General features: G+C 41.7%; 1 pseudogene; it reads left to right on the forward strand.

Annotated features, from left to right (window-relative positions):
* Positions 1-735: 735 nt before the first annotated feature.
* LOC146567933 (RUN domain-containing protein 3A-like) lies at positions 736-4871 on the forward strand (annotated as a pseudogene).
* The last annotated feature ends 5883 nt before the right edge of the window (positions 4872-10754 follow it).

Here is a 10754-nt window from a genome sequence, read left to right on the forward strand (position 1 = left end):
AACGTGGAGTATTTTGTCAGTAAGGTCAGTCTGACACCGAGATCAGAGTCTTAAAATGTTCCCATTGTTGCCATTTTACCATTCACTGATCACACAAGTACATCACATTTATGACACCGGATCCAAAAATTCACATAACAACATATATATTTAACCATTTTTCTTCAAATATAGAAAGTAACTTTCTTACACATTAAATTGTTATCATACAGAGACAAGAGTTCAGCTTCCTATAAAAACAGCACAGAGCTCTGTAGTCTGGGGAGAATTGTGTGATTTTTCAGTGCTTACTATTTACTCTATATTCTGCCAAATTAAGCAAGCAATTTGGCAGAAGATAGAGCGATTCCACAGTCTTATCATCTCCTGTTTTCTCTACACTGATCCAAGGATCCATCCCGTGTCATCTGGAACAGCCATCACAAATTTTTGAACACAGAAAAATAAACGTAGAGCGCAATACTGTACATAATCTGCTCATGTACATTCTTTAAATCTGTGCATATTCCTGTAATTTGTGTTTTTATGATATTAGAAATCATGTAAGAAAATGAATAGTCATTCTAATTGTACTCATTAAAAATGTTCAGTCTGTTTTTTAGGGTTAAACCTAAGAGCTAACTAAATGTATCACAGTGGCAGAACACTGTGTTCTTTCGCGACTGCATCCTTAAACAGACTTGTGTGGTTTATCAAGTGTGATTCACAAATGTTAGCAATAGTTTGATGTACGACATGTTCTGCCTACTGTAAACTGAAACGAAGACAGCGGTAACCCATCAGCGTTTTTCCTGACTAATCTTTTCCCTCTATGCTTGAATAAGTGCTCGAATAAGTGCTCTCCTCGCTCCTCTCCACCACACACAGGTTTTCAGTTAAGACCCTGCTGGAGAAATACACGGCCGAGCCCATCGATGATTCATCAGAAGAGTTTGTCAATTTCGCCGCCATCCTTGAACACATCCTCAGCCCACCGTTTCAAAGGTACTAAACTGAGGAGATAACATACTGGGACTTAACGTCCTGTTGAATCAAGGCTCTTACAGTGTTTACTGAAACTTTTCTGTCCTGTTTAGCAGCTTCGGCAAGCAGAACCATGTTTTATTATTCGCAGTAATATATGTGTAGTGTAACAACGTGTTTTTCAGTGCTTACTAAAACTAACGCACTTCACATGCTTGTTGTGTCAGGCTCTAGTAGCTGGTTCGATGGTCAGAGGAGTTACTGGGACTACATCCGCCTGGCTTGTGCTAAAGTCCCCAACAGCTGCATTAGCAGCATTGAGAGCATGGAAAACATCAGCACCTCACGAGCCAAGGCAAGACCATCATACGATGACAAAAAAATTACAAATAAATAAGAATATGTAGATTTATTGGGACTAATTTAGAAGTCATTTTTGTGACTCTCCAGACTAATTTCTTTAGCTTTGGTGTTCCTTTCAGGTCCGAGCCTGGATGAGAGTAGCTCTGATGGAGAAGAGGCTATCTGAATACATCGCCACTGCTCTGAGGGACAGCAGGACAACCAAGTTAGCACCTCTCTATATAATAAAAATCACTTGATCCTCGTACAAACATGTTCCCACCTAACTGCACTTGTCTTTGTGCTTTAGGAGGTTCTATGCAGAGGGAGCCATCATGTTAAGAGAAGAAGCTACAGTGCTAACAGGGATGCTAATAGGTCTTGGAGCTATAGACTTTAGGTGGGGCGTCCTGATTTTAGATATCAGACTGATACTTTTAAAATCCTTATGCATGTATAAAGTTTCTAATTTCTGATTGGTTTGTCTCCCTCAGCTTCTGTTTAAAAGGGGAGGCCCTGGATGGGAAATCTCCTGCAGTGATTGACTATACTCCATACTTGAAATTTACACAAAGGTACACCAACCTTCATGTATTTCAGAAACACTTTGAAAGTTACAGAAACACCATTGCAAAGCCCATTCAAAGTCAATAAGATACTGATACTGGCTGCTCGTGTCACAGCTATGATTACCTGAGCGATGACGATGATCGGCAGAGTGTTGACAGCAGCGCGAGTGACGACAGCGTCCCTGAACATCCTTACATCCCCCTGGTCACAGACGAGGAGAGCTGGAGCACAAAGTGTCGCAAGATGGAGCAGAGGTTCAAGATTGTCAATGCACAAAAGGTGGGCGGACAAACATGATGTGTTTCTGTCGCTGTTGCTTGATCTAAATCTAAGGTTAATAAATGCAGATAAATACATTCATCGTTTCATGACTCTATTAATCTGTCAGTTAATAACAAAGATTATACTGCGGAATCGTTTCTACATTACTATGACCGTTCACAGATGGTTGATGTCTAATATGAGTATCCGAGGGTGAATGTGTTTTTTAAATTTTGGCTCAGTCTGAATGTGTGTTGTCAGGGTTACCTGGAGGAGCTTGTGCGTCTGCGTGAGTCACAGCTGAAGAACACAGAGATGGAGAACAAGAGGCTAAAGGCCCGGCTGGAGGAGCTGCAGACCCAGAGCCAACAGGAGAAAAGGGAACTAGAGGCCATTGTCTTGGAGCTTCAGGAGCAACTGTGAGTGAAACACACAGATGGCTAGCATGTTTAAGCAAATAGCTTTAACACAATGCCAGCTTAACTGATGAACACTCTTCACTGCAGAGTACCGTGGACTGTGTTTGCTTTTCAGTGGTTCTATTGTTGGGACTTATGTTTTACCCTCACATGTCTCAGGACAAGCTTGATTCCGTGTGACTCCAACCACTTGGCGAAAAACCTCTCAATCCCCACTCGTCAACCAGTGGCCAACGCTCGAGCCGTTCGACAGCCAAGAGGACTTGAAGCTGTTTCGCAGGTTTGCTACAGGCAGCATGGTTACTTTGTCTCGTTGTTGCAATTTGACAATATGCACAAACTCTGTAATAACAATAATATACACCAGCCAGTCGCATTTTTAAGTTACACCTTGCTAATACTGGCTGGGACTCCCTTTTGTCTTCAGAACTGCTTCAGTTCTTCACAGCATGGAATCAAAAAGTCCATCTGCTTCAAGGTTAGACACGTTGTTCACTTTTTCAGACCATTCTCCTAAACTCTACAGATGAGGAAATACATCAGAGGACGATATTCAAACGTCTATCGTTCCATGTTATAGGCTATCGTTTATTTGTTTTAATTGACGGTTTGCAATAGTCACCATGGCAACACAGAAGGACTAACCAAAACAAATCGAGGAGCTCATTCCTAAACAGGCAGCTACTTCTGTAGCTGCAACAACAGATACGTGGACGAGCCGAACAACATTCCTGTATGCGCTTAACGGTGCGCTTCCTCCGAGACTGGACACTCTGCAGTAGATGTTTGCAGACATGCTGGTTTCCATACAGGAACAGCAGTGATACCCGGTGGCCTCAGGAAGCTCTTGCGTGACTCTGAGGTCATCTAGTTAGTATCGCTATTGGATAATACTGCGTACAGCCCATATTTATTTCATTTTTAATTATTTGATTTAAATGTGAAAAATAAATAGTACTCTTGGTGGACAGATTATATAAACTATTCACTAAATTTACAGAAAATGCACTATATTGTGGTATATATCATCAGTTGTGTGGGAAAATCCCAGCAGATCAGCAGTTTATGAAATACTCTGGCATCAGGTGTGCCACGTTCAAAGTTTGACCTCCCAGCCCATTGTTCCCTTAGTGGGCTGGTTTCAGTCATTATGAAAATGTACTCTTTATAAGATTGGGGAAACCTGCAGTCAGCTGAGACTGAAGAAGTCACTTTTATGAGTGACGAAACGTTTCTCCCACTGAAAACGCTACGTCCAGATGAACAGAATCGACCTTTGGAGACGTTCAAAGTAATTTAAATCACCTTTCTTTCTCATTCTTATTCTCAGTTTGAACTTCAGCACATTGTTTTCATCATGTGTACATGCTTAATTGCACTCACTTGCTGCCATTTGACTGGTTTATAAAATAATTGTGTTGATTAGCAGTGCACCTAATGAAGTGGCTGGTGGGTGTATAATATTGTTCAATCAAAGATCAGACAGCACTTAGCAGTTTGTGTAAATCACAAGCAAAAATCAAATGGCGTAGTTATGTCCATGTAAACCTGTATAGAAAACATTTTAATTTTTTAATTCAAAATTTGAACCTGGTTTGAGCCATATATAAATATTTGCCTTGTTTTCTCTTTCAGGAGGAGTTTTCCAAGCACAGAGCTGCTGTCAGTGGAGGTCAGCCTGGATTCTGACTCTCAGAGGACTCATGGGAAACAGAATGGGAGGGCCTGGTGCACAGGTGACAACTCAGACACACAAGCGATGAAACATGTGTGTACAGTTAAACTGACCCTCCCGTTATATGTTTGTCCCACCCTCCCAGAAAAGGACTACACCCCCTCCATGATGGGCCTGTGTGGGTCCTTGGCGTCCTTCCCAAGCTGCAAATCTCTGACTAGCCTGAAGTCCAGCGAGTGCCTGGTCAACATCAGCACAGAGAACAGTCCTGCCCTCTCTCCCAGCTAGGGGGCACCAAAGAAACACTGCCAAGAAACATTAAGACGCTCCGGCGTGAAAATAAAACGACTGTTCTCGGTGGGCGGACAGATGCTTGACAGACTTGAGTCCCTTTACTTTTAAAACCCAGCACTCTCTCAGCTTACACCTGTTGTGGAAGAGCAGCCTGCACGCTCTCTGGGCCTGTGCAGCCAAGATACAGGAGCAAGCTGCCGCACTGCCTCATGGCCTCCTACAGCGTCATTGCCTTTCATTGTCGTGACATCATTAAGCCTCCTGCACTGTAAAGCAGCTGGTTTAAGTCTGACCCTCCTTCACTTACAGTCACCCATCTGAACCGGTCACCTTCATCAAAGCTCGCTGTAGGGTCGTTCTTGTGTGTCGCTGTCCTTTTGTCTGTGTCTTATCGATCTGTCAGCCTATCTTACTCTGCCTGTTGAATAACACTCACAAGATGGGTGAGCTGCTATATCCTTATGGAGAAACAGCCCTATTATATACTGTTACAGGAGCATGAAAAGATTTTAGAACAGAAGCTTTTAATGTGGCGAGTCAGATGGTTTATGATGAAGATTATTTAAAAAAATAAATAACAGAAGCTACTTTATGATATTAAAATCAATGACAGTTTAGACCTTATTCAATCATACGCTAGGTTAGACACACAGGCTACAGAGGATTGTGGAGATGCCACAGTGTGAACATTTAAAAAAAACAGAAATCTGTTGCATACAAACGCAGAGTTTATTGTGACTATGCAGAATGAGTGTTGTCCTTGTCTTTTTCTACAAACCTAGCTTGATAGAATAGTTTGAGCAGGAGAGAAATAGTGAATGTGCAACATGCGTATGCCATTTTTTTTCTTTCTGTGAGCTTTCCTTTTCTGTTACAGTTACGTCCACGACATACTCACCTGTGTCAGTCACACATGTGTAAATTGCTTTTTAATGCGGCGTTTTTGAGAGTTGGGAAACGTTTAAAACTGCAATAAAACTGCCTTTTTTTGAAACATTAAATGTGCTTATGTATTTAATGGATATACCATCAGCATATCTACCGCTTCGATCCAGGCTGAAATCGCTCAGTTCCTATCCTATGAGAATAGTTCCTCTAAGCACTACAGCTAATCCTCAGGGATGCTTTCTGTTGCGCCACCAGCAGGTCAGAGTTTTAAATGGCGAGTGAAGAATCTATAATCTATTAGATGGACTGTCATAGCATTTTGTACAGACATTAATCAAGGTGCTGGGATTATCTACCACACTGTTGTACATTATCCCCTGATTTATATAATTACTAAGTACTTTTGCATGAATTGTTCTTTTAGCTTCTGAGTTCTCCCAAATATTTTGTAGCACCATAAGGTTGACAAATCTGATCTCTGATAAAATTTGGACATCATGATATCGTGTTACCTAGACTTTCCTGCACATATTGTCCATGATCTGACTGCACTTAGACTACACCTATCCAGTGACATGTTGATTTTGGCATAATGGGTTGTTTTAATACTCAGACACAAATGGGGAAAAAGAACATACATATCATAAAAAAGAATCTGGTCCTTAGCAGGTCTTAAAATTGGGTATATACAACCTCATGTTAAACCCACAGCAGGTTACTAGCAATAACAAAAAACTTTTTTCAATGAAAATTAAGGAAAACAAATCTTTTTTTCGCAGTCAGTCGCTCCCCAATCTCAACAACAGACCAATGACCATTTCACTGCAACCAATCAAAAGCACACTAAGTGATCAGACACCATTAATGAGTTCCACACCTAATTAGTTTTACTGTAGCCCATGAAAAACAGAGACCAGGCTGAATAAAATCAATAGGATTTGTAACAAGGAAGCAAGCATATATTCAAGAAATGGACAGACAAACAAAAAAGACAAAAAGAACAAAAAAAAAAATGCCCGGTCCATCCCAAAGGAAGCAACCATTGTCCATACAGGCTCACTTGCCAGGATGGACCACTCAAAAAAACCCAACAAATCAAAACAATACCCCATGCCTGGAACAGCTAGTGGATCACTGCTGCTCTGGTAAATCAATCTACGCCCTTGGCACCTTCACTTCCAAAGGTGCACAGGTTAGTGTTCCTCCACCTGCACACCTGATCCCGACTCACAAAACACATCTGTAACCCCCTGTAGTTGCTTGAATATATGCACAAAACTTCTAATTAAGGCACCTCCTCTGTTTTCCTTCAATACCAGCTGTCACACACAGGTAAACAACTGAAATGCAAAATCAATGTGAAAAACTGAATACACCCTCATGAGTTACCTGCTTTCCACAGGAATTAAGAGGGTAGGTGGCTGCTAATTAATTGCACTTCACTAACTCATCAGCAGTGTGAGCACCTCTACTGCAGTTTGCTGGTCATGAGCATTCAGGCTGTGGACGTGCCGACAAATTCACCTCTTGGTCAGAGAAACTGGAAAAAACCACAGAGCTACATACACTCTACTGTCCTCAGTTTGCATGATAAATGTTAAAGTTCTTTACAGTTAAATTAGAAAAAGATTGAACAAATATGGCTTGTTTGGAAGGATTTCCGGGAGAAAGCTTCTTTTTTCTATAAAGGACAGAGAATAGTCATTTTTTCCTGGTTTGCAGAGTTGAACAAACCACAAGTCTTCTAGAACAATTTCCTTTTAACAGATGAGACCAAAGTGGAGATGTTTGACCATAATGCACACTGGCACGTTTAGTGAAAACCAAACACAGCATATCAGTACAAACACCTTATGCCAACTGTTAAACACAGTGGCGGAGGGGTGATGATCTGGGCTTGTTTTGATTTAAAATTGGAAAAATTGGTGTACTTTCATTTTCACACTCCCTCCACATAAGCTGATATCACAGCTGATTATTTTACTAAAGGTCCAAGAAGCCTCCCTGTCATCACCCTCGTCCCCCTTTGGCCTGGGTCACGCTTTGTTCTCATGTCTTCCCCTTGAGACCTGACTTTGTGAAGCATGGCATCGCCTCTCTTTAAATTAGTTTGAGATAGCTCACATGAGGTCAGAGGTTAGGCTCATTTATTCATTAACACAGACAAATACACAGAGCTGAGCAAACAGGAGCTGGAAGTCCTTTGGTAAATGTTGGAAAAGCATTACGTGGAAGACGCATTCCAGGTCGACATACTGTCCAATTAACTCCCAGGCTGTAAATGAATGGATGCCTGTGGGGTGGTGCTACGCTGTGTTTAGTTATTTGTCTTTGTCTTTGGTGGTTTTGTGAGAGTGACATTAATTGCTGGAATTTATACTAGACAGATGAGCATGCTGTAAACACATGGTTTAACGCTTCATCTTCTGTGATAAAGCCCTCTTAGTCCCATTCTGGTGTCCCGGCAAGCAAATGTGTTATCTAAGCACGGGGACAGGTCCCGTGTAAGACACGCATGTTTCAGGACAGTTAGCTTTTGCAGAGGGCGCCGGATGGTGAGTCTTACACTGCTCTGGCTTCTAAAAGTGGCATTTTGTTATCTCAGTCCTCTTCTTCTGTCCCACCATCGGCACTCCCTTTTTACACAGTCAGGATATTTATCTTCCACAATGCACACTGTCTCATATACGCACACACATACGCACCCACACCACCCATAACCACTTCACAGTCCACCCAGATGGTGCACACACACCCAGCTGGGCCTCAGGATTGCATGAAGGGAAATTAGTCTACAAATAAACAAATGTATGAAGTTGATGATGAAATATTTAGATGACCGCTCCGGGGGGAGTTTGCATGTTCTAGCTCATTTAGTGCAGATAACATGGACTTTATACCAGAGAGAGCTCTGCGAACCATGTCACACTGTTGGAATTTGTTTATATTTCTCCTACGTTTATTCATCCATTGGTGTTGGTGCATTTCTTTTTTTTTACATTGTGTGTATTTAAAAACAATCTCTTGAAAGTTTTCTTTAATTAGCCAAGTCTTGCTTTTTTGGTCAAATAACATTATTGGTAAAGGCTAATGCAGCGTAGACCCCAGAGAAGTGCTGCTGTAAGAAAGAAACTAGCAAATTCGCATGAGGTTTATGATTTTTACATATGATAAATTAAGGAAATCAAGGATGTTACAGCAATATTATTTTATTGTTGTACTGCAATGAAGCAAACCAGTGGAGGAGAACACAAATATGTCAAAATAACATGAAAATCAGAGCTTCAGGGAACAGAAACAATGACTCTAATGTATGTGCATAATGACCGATCAAATAACAGCATGATCTTAGACAGGCCCTACAGTTTCTCTCAGCTAAATACCGCCATTTTTTCTTCCAGTAGAGCGAACGGTGGTGATTGTCGCTGCTGTCTGCATTCCACCTGATCCCAGGTTAGCATGAATTCCTGCGAAACAGACTGCAGCTTCACCCTGATGGCATCAGACAACCCTCAGCTCAGTACTTCTTGGATTCATTTACATGTGTACTGCCTGATTAGGGCAGAAAATTACATTTGATCATGTTTATTCAAATATCACTAGCTGCCCGATGCGCCGCCCAGCGTAGGAGGAACTAAGTGTGTAATTCAAATATCAAGCATTCATATAAAGCCATACCCCTCCCCCAGTAAGACCAGTCAGACCACGTCTTTCTTCACTCCTGCTTGCACACCCCTCTCAGGAGACAACCCCCCCCCCCCCCCCCAAAAAACAAAAAACAAAAAACAAAAAAAACAAAAAGCAAAAACAAAGCCACAACTGAAGACTATTGAAGACTATCAAGCCTGACTTCAGAAAGCCCTCTCATAAATACCGGACTGTTTTGAACACACTGTTTGGGACATATTTGAACATCAGCTGAACACACGGAGTCGGTTCTGTATCAAGTACTGTGCTAATAATACCGCTGCCAGAAAACCTGGATGACAGGGAAGCTCAGGACTGTCTTCAGAGACCGCGGCTCTGACTGTTAGATCAGGTTGCAGAGCTCTGTACAATCCTGCTAGAGCTGAGCTGGAGAGCGGGATAAAAGAGGAAGGTGGAAGATCACCTCATCCACTTGCTACAGGGGCTTTGAGGACTCACACAGCACTCAGTGTCAGCCTCTCAGTCTCCCCAGACTCCAGAGCCCAGGCAGTCACCTTACAGCAACATCAAGTGAGGCTGGGGCACAGGTCAGTGAACACAAGGAAGGCCTCTGATCCTGACTGGATTCCTGGGAAGGTGCAAACAAGCATGTGCAGATCAGCCATCACAAGCGCTCATCCCAACCTGTGTGAAGTCTGCAACAGTCGTTCCTGTACCCAAACTAATCAGCCACTGACTGTCTCAGTGCTTACCACCCAATAGCACTTACAGCTTTGTCTTTAGTAGTTTTAATATATATTACTTTTTTATATTTACAGTGTAAATGACTACATGTTTGCGCTTGATTTCTCTTTGCATCTGAAGGTGGAGCTGCTCTGCAGTGACATTATTCACGGTATAATGAAAACTACAATAAAATTTACATAATTTGGAGGAGTGAGAAGCAACTATGTACATTTCAGTGGCCCTCCCATAGGCGTACTTTACATTATTATTTCCATTTTGTGTTATTTTATACTTCTACTTCACTTGGAGCCAATTATTTTCTTTCATTAATGAGCTACTTTTTATTTTTGGGAGCTGTAGATATAGTAGTGCTGCAATGACTCTAAGTACTTCAACACATTTTCTTTTCAGGCTTTTATGCCATTTGAATCAATGGCCTTATTTTTACAACAGCAGGTGTAATAACAAACGAATGTTGCTCTTAATTAAGAGAGTGCTCTGTAGATCTTTCTACACAAGTAATGTTTACTTGCTAGGCCAGAAAAGCCACTAGCATGGCCCTTTAATACATGTAAACTACTGCAGCAGCTTTAAAGTATGCTGATTCATGTGTCAAGGTATAGCTACAATAGTCGGTTTTCTCCTTTAAAAAGGTTTAAATTTGTTTTTAAAACACGAATTTAACATTAAAAAATAAGCTAACCTCAGATATGAATTTGGGGGCGGGGACACCAAACTTTATGGGCCTAAATATGAGGGATTGATGGCGCACTGACAAATAGGATTGAAATCTGAGGCTTCCCGACCAATCAAAAAGTGAGATCTGGGAGCAGGGTCCGCCCCACACACGTAATTAAATCCACACCAGCGTGGTGCTGGAACTGTTTGGAGTTTGCGTTGAAACAAGAACGCAGAGGGCTAGGGAGCTGTGCTCAGCCTCGCATCCTTCACGGCCACCTTTAAAAAGG

This window comes from Mchenga conophoros, linkage group LG8, assembly GCF_057382185.1.
Source record: "Mchenga conophoros isolate Kocher_MC1m ecotype Shallow Benthic linkage group LG8, M_conophoros_male_GT1.1, whole genome shotgun sequence".
Lineage (NCBI taxonomy): Eukaryota > Metazoa > Chordata > Actinopteri > Cichliformes > Cichlidae > Mchenga > Mchenga conophoros.